General features: G+C 39.3%; 1 protein-coding gene across 4 annotated transcripts in view; it reads left to right on the top strand.

Annotated features, from left to right (window-relative positions):
• LOC149232516 (pentatricopeptide repeat-containing protein At1g10910, chloroplastic-like) overlaps window positions 1–15034 on the top strand; it is a 386506-nt gene that overhangs the window by 348284 nt on the left and 23188 nt on the right. The gene's annotated exons all lie outside the window — the stretch shown is intronic.

The following is a 15034-nucleotide window of genomic DNA, read 5'->3' as shown; positions in this document are numbered from 1 at the left end:
CTCTCTCTGCTGAACTATTGAAGAACATATAAGAAGAATTGATCAAGGGTTTCCACACATTGGGGTTTGTCCTTGGCTAGTGCCACATCTTGTGGCCTCTTGTCTTGGCTTGTCTTCTGTGATGGGTACAGTCATGATTAATGAAGCATGATGAGATGCAGCGTAGTGATGATGGGTGCAGCATGATGACGAAATGTAGCACAATGATAGGTGAAGGAGTCACCTTGGAGAATCAGTTGAAGTAGCATGTCTTCAACTGATCTCATGTATCATCTTCTTAGAGATGATCTATTCTCTTATCTAGATAAGTCAAAGTGTTGACTTCTGTTGTAAACGTACTATCTCTCTCTCTTTGTTGAACTATTGAAGAACATATAAGAAGAATTGATCAAGGGTTTCCCCACATTGGGGTTTGTCCTTGGCTAGCGCCACATCTTGTGGCCTCTTGTCTTGGCTTGTCTTTTGTGATTTATGTTTATGTTCTATCTGCAGTTTACTTTAATGCTGATGTGATTGCTAATCTGGAAAAGATATTGAGCTAACTGTGAAAATTGAAATAAATTGCTCTAAGCATAGAACATACCTAAAATTTAACAAAATGCTACTGCTCAAACTAGCAAGGGGCATAAAGGGGACTCCTAAAGGGACAACTGCTAGGTCAAGGGCAATAATGGAGGCATAGCCCACTGTCGCCTCAGCTAAGACTCCCTACTCTTTACGTAATTTTACCAATGGGAGGAGACCCAATATATAGAAAGTCACTTGTGAAGGATGAATCAACAAATGGATGTGAAGTGACCTTAATGATCACTTTCTTAGAAAGGGGGTTAAGAATGGAGCTTACTTGCTCTTCAAGCAAGGTACAAAAATTTCTATGACAAGGAGGTGAAGATTTGAGGGTTATGTTAGAGGAATATGCCTTGTAAAGGAGTTTCCAATCCCAAAATCCTTATTGAACTTGACTTCCTGAATAGTTCTTGAAGAATTGACCTCTCAAGGGTATGGGACCACACGGGACCAAGTGGACCCAGCCTAGGTTAAGGAGAGAGAATCTAGCAACCAATGATGTTCTTAACCCAGACAAGGAAGGGGAAAGGATCAAAGCAAAAATTTCCAGATAAAAGTGTCAATATGATCCTATGAGGTGCTAGCTTAGGGAATACCAGGGCAAAGTTTGATCTTAGAGCTAGGACTTGGGTTATCTCACAACTCCACTGTCGGAATGGCTTCAAAATTGGAGGATGCTTGAGGGCACACAAGAGAAGTAGAGGCTAGGAGATCGAACTTTTTCTTTGGCTACTTTGTCGGTAATGTGATGCCCTAGGTGATCCAACTTGTCTAGACCTAGAAAAGAAGGGGATGTTGTGTATGGAGCATGATTGTTCAGAGGTCTTTGTTTCAGCCGGATGTATACCCCAAGAAGTTTGTACACCCCTCCATGCGAGGGGGTGCTCCCCCCGCAGTGGGAGTTGTAAGCAGGTACATGAACAATCCAGGAAAGGAACATTGGATGGCAGTGAAATGGATTCTCAGATATTTGAAAGGTACCACAAATCAAGCATTATGCTTTGGTGGTTCAAACATTTCTCTACAGGGATATGTTGATGCAGATATGGCAGGTGACAGAGATAAAAGGAGGAGCACTACAGGCTATGTATTTACTGTTGGTGGAACAACTGTCAGTTGGGTTTCAAAAATCCAAAGTGTTGTTGCGCTTTCAACAACAGAAGCAAAGTATGTTGCTGCTACAGAGGCTAGTAAAGAAATGATTTGGTTACAAAAGTTTATGGGTGAATTGGGTAAGGAGCATGATATGGGCACGTTATACAGTGATAGCCAAAGTGCCATTCATCTTGCAAAGAACTCAACATTTCATTCTAGGACTAAACACATACAACTCAAGTACCATTTCATACGATCAGTGTTGGAAGATGGAGAGTTGAAGCTGGAAAAGATACACACTAGCCAGAATCCTGCAGACATGCTAACAAAAGTTATAACCAGGGAGAAACTGAGAACATGCTTAGTTTCAGTTGGTCTTCAAGGATGACGATGAAGATGAGAAACAGCTAGGTCCAAAGAGAAGTCATTGTCCAGCAAATGAAGCAGCGGTGGAGTTGCTACAATCATTCTCCAAGTGGGAGATTGTTGTGTATGGAGCATGATTGTTCAGAGGTATTTGTTTCAGCTGGATGTATACCCCAGGAAGTTTGTACACCCCTCCACGCAGGGGGGACTTGTTTGGCTGGGGGGGTTGGGGGCCAGCGGTCCCACGGTGGGGGCTCCCGAAGCTAAAAACAGATGTAAAATTGCCTTGTAAAAGTATAGTAATTTCTAGTCAATATGGGCCGTTCATTAGGCGGATGATCTGACGGTAGAACTTATGTTTAGTTTATGGTTTTTTGCCCTAAAAGGCAACCCCTCTTTGTATGAGGGCATTGCATTTGACGCTGAGATATAGATGTGTATTCTGTGAGCGAGAAACAGAGAGGTGAGACTGTGAGAGAAAACAAAGGATATTACAATGGATCTGCTGTAGGTTGTGTCTCTTCATTTTGTTGGATAATAGAAAGGAAGGACTGGCTGTTCGGGGTGGACGTAGCCCAAACTAGGTGAACCACGTATATCTGTGTCCCTCTTGTTTTATGCGTTTTCTGTGTTTATATTTCTACAATATTTTATGTGTTCCGTTGCTCCGTAATATATAATTTTATAACAGGGGAAAGGTGGAGAAAATGTTCTTTGAGTGATCACCTATTGGTGGACCAGTGCCTAATCCCTTGGGAGAATGGAGTCTAGGAGAATGGTGAGAAAGGAACTTGTATTTTGGTCAAGGAGACCTTAAGGACTACTTCACTTGGCCTTTAGGGCAAGAAGAAGAGGCCTCAAAGCTTTTATACTTCACTTGGCAAAAAGAGATGGCTTATCAAGATAAATTCACCGATGGAATTATCCCTAGGAAATTTCGTTTATGTACATGGCCCAAACATTGGGAGATGTTATATAGAAACAATAATTCCACAATTTTGCAATTATGCAATGCAATAATTAGCCCTAGTATAGAGAAAGAGAAAATCCCATTCAATGAATATGACAAAAGTAAAACAAGAATAACATTGAATGTGTGTACTTACATGTAATAGAACATATCCAAGCATCAATAATTTGACAATAAAGAAGCTCCAAGATAAAATACTCCAATCCAAACATCAAAATTCATCCATGTTCTAATTCATCATCCCAGAAAAAGTGCGAAATTTTCCAAAGAGAAGAATGATCCAATCCAAAGTGATGATACAAATGAATTCATGTCCCTCCTATTTATACACTCATTAGGAGTTCGAATTCCCTAATTTGAGCCTACATTAGTCAATCAACTAAAATAATGTGCAAATAACCATCTAATGGTGATAAGCCCACCAAACTAGCTCACAAATAAAATAATAAGCCTCCCAAAAGGTCGAATGATCAATAATGCATGTCATTGGGCTCTCTTAGAGGCTTGATGAAGTCCATAACTGCCAAAATGATGAGTTGGACTTCCAAAAGTAATGGACAAGGGGTTGGCTCCTTGTTCTCCACATAATAAACCTGTGGTGCTCCCAACGGTTGTGAGGGAACACAAGTGACCTCATGGGTCTCCAAGTAAGTCGAAGATGCCTGTAGATCATCTGTAAGGGCTCAGATGATGATGTAGGTGATTGCACATCATCCTATATGCCCCGTGTCAGCTTCCAAGTTCATGGTACATTTGTTGGGCTTGCTAGGCAAAGGTGAACCAGGTGCATCTTCCTTGTCAAATAGGTGGATCTCGAGCTAATCTCTGACATATTTCGGGATCCATGGAGTGTTGTCTACTCTTGTGGAGGCCCATGGCTCTCAACACATGCCCTACATGTGCCAATGTAGGCCTTTGGAGGGTTAGGACCCCGTATAGGGAGACCAAACCAATGATGGAGACCATCTGCAATCTTGCATAAGATCCAATGCATCCCCTAGCCTTCTAGTGCCACAAGTGATCAAAGAAATTGAGTAAAAGAGCTTACAAACCATGGACCACAGGTGGGGACTTCATAATGGCCTGCCCTTCCATAATGGGCTTTGGCATGTGCTAATGTCTCCAAACTCCGAATGGGATTAACCATGCATCCCATTAGGTGGTTTCTACTTTTAAAGGGGATAATACTTCCAAGGTACATCCTTTAAAAGGTGGTGGCATGTGATAAAGAGGTGAATGGAATAGGGAATGAGAAAGGGTAGCCTTGGGTCACATGTTGGGGTACAAGGGTAGCTAGCTTGGGTATATACTATATAGGAGGGAGAAATTGTGGTACATGAGGTGCCCCGAACTTGATTTTTCCACCCTTCTTTATATGCCTTTTTCCTTTTTATGATTTTTCTTCAACTAATTGCTCGGGGCTCAAGGGGTAAGAGCATGATGTGTGAGATATAGCAGTGGATGCCCCCTTTTAAAGTAGGGTGGTTCATTTCCCACCAGGGGTTGGGACAATCATGGGTTCCTATATGATGAAGGGGGCTCATAGAGCCTGTAGGAACTAGGGTCATGGCCATGATGATGGGGTAGAGCTCATGCATTTGCTTTGGCCCACATGTTAAATGTGTTTGCCCCAACCATCTTTTACATTTTGTGGTATGTTTTCCTGTTAAATGTGGCCAATTGTGCTTTTACTTTTCTTTTTAGCTGCATCAACTTCCGGGGCATCATTCTAGGCTTGACCCAAGGTGTGGGCAAGTGGAAGGGGAGAACTAGCCCTATGTAGACCCAGTGGAGGAATGTGGACCCAAGTGGGAGAAATGATGAATGGGGTAATAATGAGTGGAAAGGGGGTAATATATGTAGATGAGGGAACGAGACCATGTAACCAAAATCAAGGTTTCTCGTGAAATACCATCCCTAAAGCCAAATTGTCAGTAAAAGAGATCCCACGGGATTAGAATCCAAAGTTAATATCCAAAAGGGGGTCTAGGGGACAAGAGCACAAACCTAACCCATTCTTTCCTCCTCACATATGGAGACACATCTCTTCGGTGGACAAGTTGGCTCAAATACAAGGGCAAACCACTATATATATACCCAATTATTGTCTACGCAGAAAAGGAGAAGACAAAACTTGGATTTTTCTCTGAACTTCGGATTGGTACAAAAGTACAAGAGAACAATATTTTCAAATCTCTGAAATCTCGGTCAAGTACAGGAGTCTGCAATCCACTGTACAGGAGGACATATTTCGGATGTCTCTGTAACAGTCTCGGTGCAGGTGTAGGACGAATACTATTACAGTCTCGGTGAATATCAGTTGTCTTGGCATGAGAAGAATCTCGATAATCCTCATTGTCTCAACTAGCATACACAGTCTCGGCATACTTGAGGATAATACACTCTCGACATGTTCATAGTCACAGTCTCATTGCAATGATAGGGACCTTGATGATCCTACAATAATACTAGCTGTCTCAACATACCTTCTAAGTACAACTATACTTTCGATATAGAAATAATCATGAACACACAGTGATAATCTCAATAAAGACAAGGTCGTTGACATAATAATGATCTCAGTAAAAGTGCAGTAATTATCTAAGTGAAGATGGGGATACGGTGCAACAGTGATCTAGATGAAGGATCAGTCATGGTATGGCAATGTTGATGATGATCTCAACAGTGACAAAGAAGAGAGGATTGGTGTCTTGGTCTTGGAGTGGCATAGAGGGTCAAGTATAATGGTCTTGGTGTTCGTCAATTAGAATCTCTATAAGAAGAATTATGTGTGGGTTTTCCTCTCCAAGAGGGAGAAGTTTTGGCCTTGTTAGAATGCCAACTTCTCGTGTTCTTGTGTCTTTGTTTTGCTAGCAATTTGATGAAGTAAACACACACACTCATAATAAGAAGAAGATCAAGATAAGATAAATAGTAAAAGCATCTCACAAATTGTTATCAAATATAGAAGAATGCATCTAATGCTAACTGCCCTGGATTCTTCAACATGGAATCAGAGCCAAGGTTCAGAAGTCAAAGGAAGGGCAGCAAAGAGACACTTAAGGATCAGATTCAAGGAGGGCATCAAAACAAGTTGAAGGAATTGAAAGATCAGTCTTCAACAAGAAGTATACAACAACAAGACAATTCAAGATCAAGTAATCTCAGATAAATTGAAGTCCCAATACCATTGCTCAAAATTCAGATCACAGTCAAAAGAAGTACCTCTCACAGTTTCAGTGCTAGCCCCAAATTGGGTGTCATTACAATCTATGTCATACCACAAAGATATCAATAACTTAAGTCTGAAGTAGTTTCGATGCTTGGTATTGAACAATGCTCGAAGGCCTCAAAAATATTTTCTAATGCTAGTCAACTCAAGCAAGGTTCTACTCCAACAAGGAGCACTACAACAAGGTTACAAGGACATACAATCACATCATACATTACAACAATATCACTTCAGCAGGAGAACACAATGCCACATCTTGGATAGGCATCACGACAGTGCTCTCAAAATTATTGATTTCGATTCCATACCCTCACAGTCAAGGAATCAAATAATCTCAACATATCATAAAAGTCAGTAGTGCTTGGTGCTGAACAATGCAAGGAAGTCTCAAGAAAGGGTCTGAAACTCTATTGTACCAGGCAGCTCAAGCAAGAATCTCATTGAAGGAGATCATTCAAGAAAGCATCAAGGTGAAGATTTCATCTTCACATGACAAGTAAGTATCCTTTCATTCTATATTCAAGTTTGGTTAAATGACTTCATGATTCCAAGGACATCTATGAAATGGATGGGTTATCAAGATTCCTTGCATGAAGAAGGAGAATAGACATAGTCCACTAAGTAGCTGAAGTCATCAAAAGGTCTCCTCTGAATTTATGAAAAGGGATATTCATGAAAGATTGCTTCACATAGCAAAATTGGAGACATCAAAGTGATGTAGACGATAAACTCATTCTCTTAAGATGCAATAAATAAGGTCAAATGAAATCTGATCTACACGAAAGTAAGAAGGCATCAAAGGATGTAGGATATCTTCACAAGGTCTTATATATAAGATCTAGGAATGAAGGCAACCATCATTGATGCACTAGCAAGGTAACAAATATCCATGAACAAGAAGGTTACCTCATTCAGCAACTTGTAGTCTCTATGCAAGATAGAGAAGGACAAGTTGATGGCAAAAATGTCAAAGGTTAAAAGAACTCAACCTTGTGCAGAAAAGGAAGGCAAGGTTGGTCCTCAAGCGAGACAAAATAAGTATAGTTAAGATTCAATGCTATAAAAAGATTTTGGAAGCTCATATCACTGAAAAATGGAGGAAGCTAAAGAAAAGGGCCAAGGAAAGAGGGAGTAACAAAGCTCTCCTACGAGTAAGATAGTATCCCTCACTAAAAGGTCCTATCATAAGCTCCTAGATCTTGTGATTATGATTATAAGATGCATCATGGCATCATCGAAGCATTAGAAGCAAGAGCTCGTGATATCACCATGGGAATCATTAAGGACAAAATGGACAAAATCCATGGCAGATTTAGCTCTTGGGAATCTCATTGAACATTGAAGGAAAGATAGATGTCATCCAAGACAAGGCTCATCATACATCAAGACAGAAAGGAAACATCTGCCAGATGGGGATATGTAAGATCCTCAAGGTTCTTGATGGAATCGTCATCAGAGGGTTCACTAATCTAGAGAGGAAGCAAGTGTTTCATCAAGAACTCCTACTTATGGAATTCATGGGATGATGGTGTGATGGCATGAAGCAGATCAAACAAGGAAGTTGCTAAAAGAAGCCTAGATGACCTAAAGGTAAAATGAGGTATGTATGCTTCTATTTAATATTATAATGTCATGTCATTTGGTTGCAGGTAACATGGATCATTACTCCTATCTTGAGAAGCATGATCAAGAGAAAAGAGATCTTCTCCTCTGAAAGAATGCAGGAAGGCATAAGTCACACTAAATGAAATCAACATAATATGTCCTCATATGAAGGATGAGGTAGTTGACTAAGAAACTTTGATTGAAAGCTCCTGGAAATGGAATGTGTGAGGAAGGAAGAGATCGTGAGATATGCAACCATGATGAAGGTGATCAACATCCAAAAGACCAAGAAGATTTGACTAGGAAATCTCTTGGAAAGATATGAAGACTCTGATGAAAGTTTGAAAAAGATGAAGACCCTTGACAATGGATATCTTTGGTAGATGTGTCAACATGTATGCAGGATGTTGAGACCTACAAGAAGATGTCATGATGAAGAGCCATTTTGAAAGGTACAATTTGATTTAATGTTATGTTTTGATTTCTTGAATAATATCTGGATGAGTTCATGCAGGGCTACTGTCACAAGAGTTGTAAGTACAAGTACAACTAGCATTCATGTGGTGGATGGAAATTCCTGAAAGAAACATGATGAGGAAGAAGTAGCCATATGAAGAAGGTTCCAGATAGATACCAAGAAGGCCACTTTCCATGAAGAAAGGAATGACCTGACGGAATAAGAAGGAAAGTGATTGATGTTTGTTGCCCTATAAGGAAGAAGCTCAACCAAATTTCATGACATCAAGGAGAGAAGTTGATCAAGTAGCTAAAGGACCCACAAAGAAAAATTTGTTGATATATAGAAGAGTCCCTAGCTAAGAGGGAGCTCTGACAGGTCCCTGATCAGGAGGGAGTTTGAATTAAGATCACCCCTAATTACAAAGGAGTGACTATTGTGTTTTTTCCATGTCATGTGTCATGCACTAGACCAGGATTAACAACCATAAGTCTAGATGAAGGCCATGAATGGAAATGTAGACAAATAATAGACACAACATTCTTGTCTTCACTTGAGAAGAAAGAATGGGAGGATTGGGTAATCATTTGACATCTGATACTCTTTGAGGATGTGTAGGGCATCCAAAATAAGAGTAGGCAAGAGGATTGATATTCTTTAAGGGCTAGGGACCCAAGATAAGAATAGTCTTAGAAGGTCATACTCAGTGAACACCCGGGTGGGTATGTACCTTGAGAGACAATGATGAAGGTGTCTATAAATCATTGGTCTCGCCAGCATTGTAGCTCATGGTCTCGTGAAGAGATGGAGTTGTTAGTCAAGGCCTTGCACTATGATAATGCTAATTCATATGATGCTATACAGATGGGATTACCAATCCAATTCTTCTTATGAGAAATTCTTTAGATTGAAAATAACCAAGTACCATTCTAAAGACCTCCCTAGTTAAGAGGGAGTGTTGAAGAAAAGGGTAACTAAGTTTGGTATTTGTCAATGTAATTTTGATCTTTTTCAAGAAAAAGAATTATTATTTTTATAAATTATACGAATGAGTTTCTTGCTCATTCTATAGGTCTAGGAAAGTCAAAGAGTCAAAATTATATTGAGGAGCTCTTCTTGAGCATTTATGTAATGAACATGAGTCAACCTAGTGTCAAGTAGCCCTCCAAGACAAACACCATCCTCCAGTGAAGAAGACTGCAATCAAAATGATGAAGAGAACAGTCAAGGTGACCTCAAAATTAATATTAACATCAAGTCGGCTCAATTATGTAGACACATCTCTTCGGTGGACAACTCGGCTCAAATACAAGGGCAAACCACTATATATACCCAGTCATGGTTTGCGCAAAAAAGGAGAAGACAAAACTCAGATTTCTCTCTGAACTTCGGATGGGTACAAAAGTACAAGAGAACAATATTTTCGGATCTTCTAAGTCTTGGACAAGTACAGGAGTCAATCCGCAGTACATGACACATTTTGGATGTCTTTGTAACAGTCTCGGTGTAGGTGCAGGAAGAATACAATTATAGTCTCGGTGAATATCAACTGTCTGGCATGAGAAGAATCTTAGTGATCCTCACTGTCTCAACTAACATACACAGTGTCGGCATACTTGAGGATAATACACTCTCGACATGTTCACAGTCACAGTCTCATTGCAATGATAAGGACCTTGATGATCCTATAGTAATACTAGCTGTCTCAACATACCTTCTAAGTACAACGATACTTTCGATATAGAAATAATCATGAACACACAATGATAATCTCAATAAAGACAAGGTTGTTGACATAATAATGATCTCAATAAAAGTGCAGTAATTATCTAAGTGAAGATGGAGATATGGTGCAACAGTGATCTAGATGAAGGATCAGTCATGGTATGGCAATGTTGATGATGATCTCAACAGTGACAAAGAAGAGAGGATTGGTGTCTTGGTCTTGGAGTGGCATAGAGGGTCAAGCATAATGGTCTTGGTGTTCGTCAATTAGAATCTCTATAAGAAGAATTATGTGTGGGTTTTCCTCTCCAAGAGGGAGAGGTTTTGGCCCTGGCAAAATGCCAACTTCTCATGTTCTTGTGTCTTTGTTTTGGTAGCAGTTTGATGAAGTAAACACACACACTCATAATAAGAAGAAGATCAAGATAAGATAAATAGCATCTCACAAATTGTTATCAAGTATAGAAGAATCCATCTAATGCTAACTACCCTGGATTTTTCAACAGACTGCACCTTATATAGGCAACTTATTGGCTCTCTTATGTATCTGGTCAGCACTAGACCAAACATTTGCTTTGCGGTCAACACTCTTAGTTAGTTCATGGTTGAACCAAAGAGGGTACATTGGACAACAACGAAGCATGTGCTACGATATCTATGAGGTACAATCGAGTATGGGTTGAGATATACTCGAGGTGATGGTGGCAGGTTGATGGGATATACAAATGCAAACTGGGCAGGTAGTGCAGTGGATCGGAAAAACATCTTAGGGTGTTGCTTCAGTACTGGAGCAAGGATTGTCTCTTGGTACAACAGAAAGCAGAAGACCGTGGTACTGAATTCTGCTAAAGAAGAATACATGGCAATGAGCATGGCTACATGTGAGGCTATTTGGCTTTGGAAGTTGCTAGCGGCACTATTTGGTCAGAGGTTGGATTCGACCAGTATCTTCTGTGATAATCAAAGTTACATCAAGCTCTTTGAGAATCCAGTGTTTCATGATAGTCCAAAGCACATCGACATCAAATACTTCATCAAGGACTGTGTACAACGTGGACCAATTTGGCTACAATATGTTTCCACATATTAGCAGGTTGCGATATTCCGACAAAGGCCTTGGGTGAAGCAAAGTTTGTTTTCTTTAGGGATAAGTTGGGAGTCATGGAGAACACCTTTCTTGCTAAGAGGGAGTGTTAGTTTTTGTAACTCAGACATGTGTTATAGTCTTAGATGGTGTCTATGAGGCTAGGAGCACAAGTGGATCAATTATCTCCAATACCTAGAAAACGTTTCTAAGTGATGTCTTAATTAGATTTAATAAATCAATTTTAATTATTTTCCTAAGTCTAACTTTGGGAAATGGGTTAATTAATCAGGATTAATTGAGACAAATTGATTTTGCTCTAGAGACTTCTAGAAAAGTGATTTTTAGAAGTCAAGATGATCTTAGCCATCGATTATAGTTAGATCATAGTTGTTGATTCGTCAACAAGAGATTATAAGAGGAGATTTATGGGGCCTTTGAAGATCATTCGGACAAGCATATTTGCAGCGATAACAAGGCACAATGATAGTGTGGGAGACACCAGCAGTAGGGATCAACAGTGATTGAGATCGTTTTGCCAGAGAGGGATTCTTCACAGTGATTTCCAGATTCTCAGTGATAGAGGGAGATTGATTTATTTGTAGAGGTTGAGTTTCTCCAACCAGTGCAAATTGATTCAGAAAGGCCGAATTGCTGGAGCAAGTGTGAATTTTCCATTGTGGTCGGTTTGCGCAGGAGTTGAGTTTGCCAGTGAAGGTCGAAATTCCAGTGGAGGCCAAGTTATTTTCCCAGTGAGTGCGAGTTTCCAAAGAGGCCTAGTTATTTGTCAGAAACACACCAGTTGGATCAATTCAGTGCCATAGAGAGAGGCTGAATTGATTTAGAGGGGCCGAGTTGCCTCAAGGAGGTCGAGTCAGCTTGCAGAAGTGAAGAAACTAATTTTTCGGAGGTTTGTTATTTTACAACAAACAGTTTATGTAAATTTCAATTACAGATTTGCTAAAGAAATAAATAAACCCTCATCTGTAGAAGTGGTTTTCCCTTTGGGGTTCTTTCAGCGACTATTTGGTTCAAAAATATTGGTGTCCAATTTTTATGTGAGATATTTTCTCAATTTCTGTGATTAATTTTTGGTGAAATTGCAGTAATCTGCAGAGATAGATGAAGACAAATAATCTACAAAGACAGAAGAATGATAACCAATAACTACAATAGAATTTTCACATGAACCAAGCACTGCATGTGGAAAGTGAAGATTGTGGATGCTGCCTACAAGAGGCCATAAAGACACCTATACAATTGTTGTGCTCAAAGAACTTAGATGTTGCAAAACTAGTGAAGGAAATAACAATAATGAAAATGAGAAGAATCAAAAAATGTTTGGTGTAAAAATTATATAAGGAAAGGACTTACAGAGTGTGCCCAAATAAACAAATTTTTCAGATATGTAGCATAGATCGATGGACAAATTCACCAGAGATTCAACCTGGACTAATGGGATGAGACTGGATCAGTCTGTTTGTCGGGTCGAGTAAAAAAACTTCATCAACAAGTCAAACTCATGATCAGTGTGTCAATCCCATAGGTACTGCCACAGATCCTATGTAGAACTGCACACTAATCATGTGTTTTTGATACCTGTGAGTACATATTTTCCCTGGCTTCCTTCCAACACAAGAAAATTACCCACAAGTTTTAATTCTAGTTGAAAATAATTTAAAATGTAACAACATGGTCTTAGTTTGGGTCAAGTAAAACAAGTCAACCGTCAACAAGTCAACCTAGCAAGCAGTGTGTCAGACCCATAAGTATTAGCAGATCCCACACAGGCCTGTGTTAATTATGTGTTTTTGAGACTTGTGAGTACATTTTTCACACTGGCTTTTCTCCAATATAGGAAGGTTGCCCAAGAGTTTCAATTCTAGTTGAATTCAATATAGAAAATGAGGACACAGTTTCAAATTGGGGCTTCAATAAAGAAAATGCAGTTCAATTTATTTTGGATATTGTTCCGAGTCGTTATTTAATAGAAAAGAGATATTTTTATTCATTTTAAGAAGACTCTAGTTGAAGAGTGCATTTGTGCAGTCCCAAGGCATATTGCACAATCCTCAAAGAATTTCAATCCATTGTGAACAATTGAAGGAAAGACACCCAATAACGTGAAATTTGATGGTTGAGTGTAGACTGAGACATATTTGGCGTTGTTTTTAGTGGGGACAATATTTCATCTAGAATTTCAATCCATTGTGAACAATTGAAGGAAAGACACCCAATAACGTGAAATTTGATGGTTGAGTGTAGACTGAGACATATTTGGCGTTGTTTTTAGTGGGGGCAATATTTCATCTAGATAATTGTGTTAAGTCCCCTAATACCAACCTAGATTTATTTTCTCATAGCAATTATTTATTCCTAACAATTTATTTAATTAACAAAATAAATATTGAATTACTGAAATCACAGGTATTTTAACATATAGAAATATATGCAGTGGAAATAAATCAGAGAAATCAATCACACATTGCAATATAAATAATTCACCCACAACAATTCTCTATCATTTATTAGTTTGGAAAATTAGGGTTTCAACCCATAGAGAATTTCAAAGATAAATATAGTGAATGGAACTTGCAACTCAGCCACATTGGAATAATTCAGCCCAAGGAAAATCAATCCCACTGGAAATTGACCTGCAATAAATTCGGCCTAAAGAAAAGTTGACCATCTCTCACCAGAAAATCGGCCATTGTGCCTAGCTCTCATTTGTCCTCTACGCACTCACAATTTGGCCTTGGAAAGTAGGCCTCCCCAACAAGTTTGCCTCCTTCTCACTTCAGCAATTCACCCTCTCTAATTCCCAACAAATCGGCCTCCTGAAAACACCCCGAAGTTATCCCTATATTCTTCCTTCTCCACAATTGAACTGAGTCTCATGCTCCAGAGAATTCGCTCTCTCCTTGAGAAATCACTTTCCCAAAAATGTTGTAGCTGCTTTCTCTCTTGTGTTCTTGTGTCTTCACCACTTCGCTAGGCTTCTTTTATAATCTTCATTAAACCCAAATCCCTAACCCTAATAGTCCACAATAATTAGTTTGTTAATTTCACCTATTTTATGTTGCAATAAGTACTTAAAACAATTTCATTCACCCCAGTAACAGTTAAGCAATTATAGATAGAATAGTAAACAAAAATGCACAATAGAAGATTAGCTAAGCACAATGAGACACAAAGATTTATGGTCAAAGACCAAGTCAAAACCCCACAGGGGGGAAAACCCAGAATTAATTCTTCTTCTTCTTAGCCAACTAATGTTCAGCATGAGATACATAGTCCAATAGTACATCCATAAACCAGTCAAAGTCAATCTTTTGATATTCAGGTCAACCAAGTCAAAACCAATCAAATGAGATAGAGAAAGTCAATTCTGGTCAAAGATAATAGTCTGCAATAGAGGGCTGAATTTCGGCCTATGGAAGCTCAGTCAACAAGCCTTGCGATTTTCGGTCAAAGTCAACAGTTAACGCCCGAAAAACTTCAGTCAACATAGCAGAATATTTGGCCTTCTTTCCTCAGTCAGAACTCGGTCAAACAAATCGAAAGCCCTCTTGCAATCTTCGGTCAAATGCCTCAATCAAATCTACGGTCAAACTCTAGTCAAAGCTTGCGGTCAACCTCAGGCAACATGCCCAGAAAATAGAGATCAAGTTGCAATCAACAGAGTCAAAGATTCCCGTAATATTTAGCCTCCCAAAAAAGTCTAAACAACTCGGTCAAAACAGAGTCAAAGTGCGTAGGTCAACACAAGTCAAAAGAGAGAGAAAGTGTTGGTCAACGTAGACAGAAAATGTCTCCTAGCTCCTTCACATGTGTGAACTTGTCTTTGCGAATTTTAAATCGAATTTTGTGTGATGATGGATGTCCAAATGAGGGTCAACGAAATCATATTTATATTGTGAAAATTTCTGAATC

Source organism: Pinus tabuliformis, chromosome J (genome assembly GCF_031772625.1).
Source record: "Pinus tabuliformis cultivar Carrire ecotype Pingquan chromosome J, CPIR1, whole genome shotgun sequence".
In the NCBI taxonomy this organism is placed as follows: Eukaryota; Viridiplantae; Streptophyta; class Pinopsida; order Pinales; family Pinaceae; genus Pinus; species Pinus tabuliformis.
This window is presented reverse-complemented; position numbering and strand designations above follow the sequence as displayed.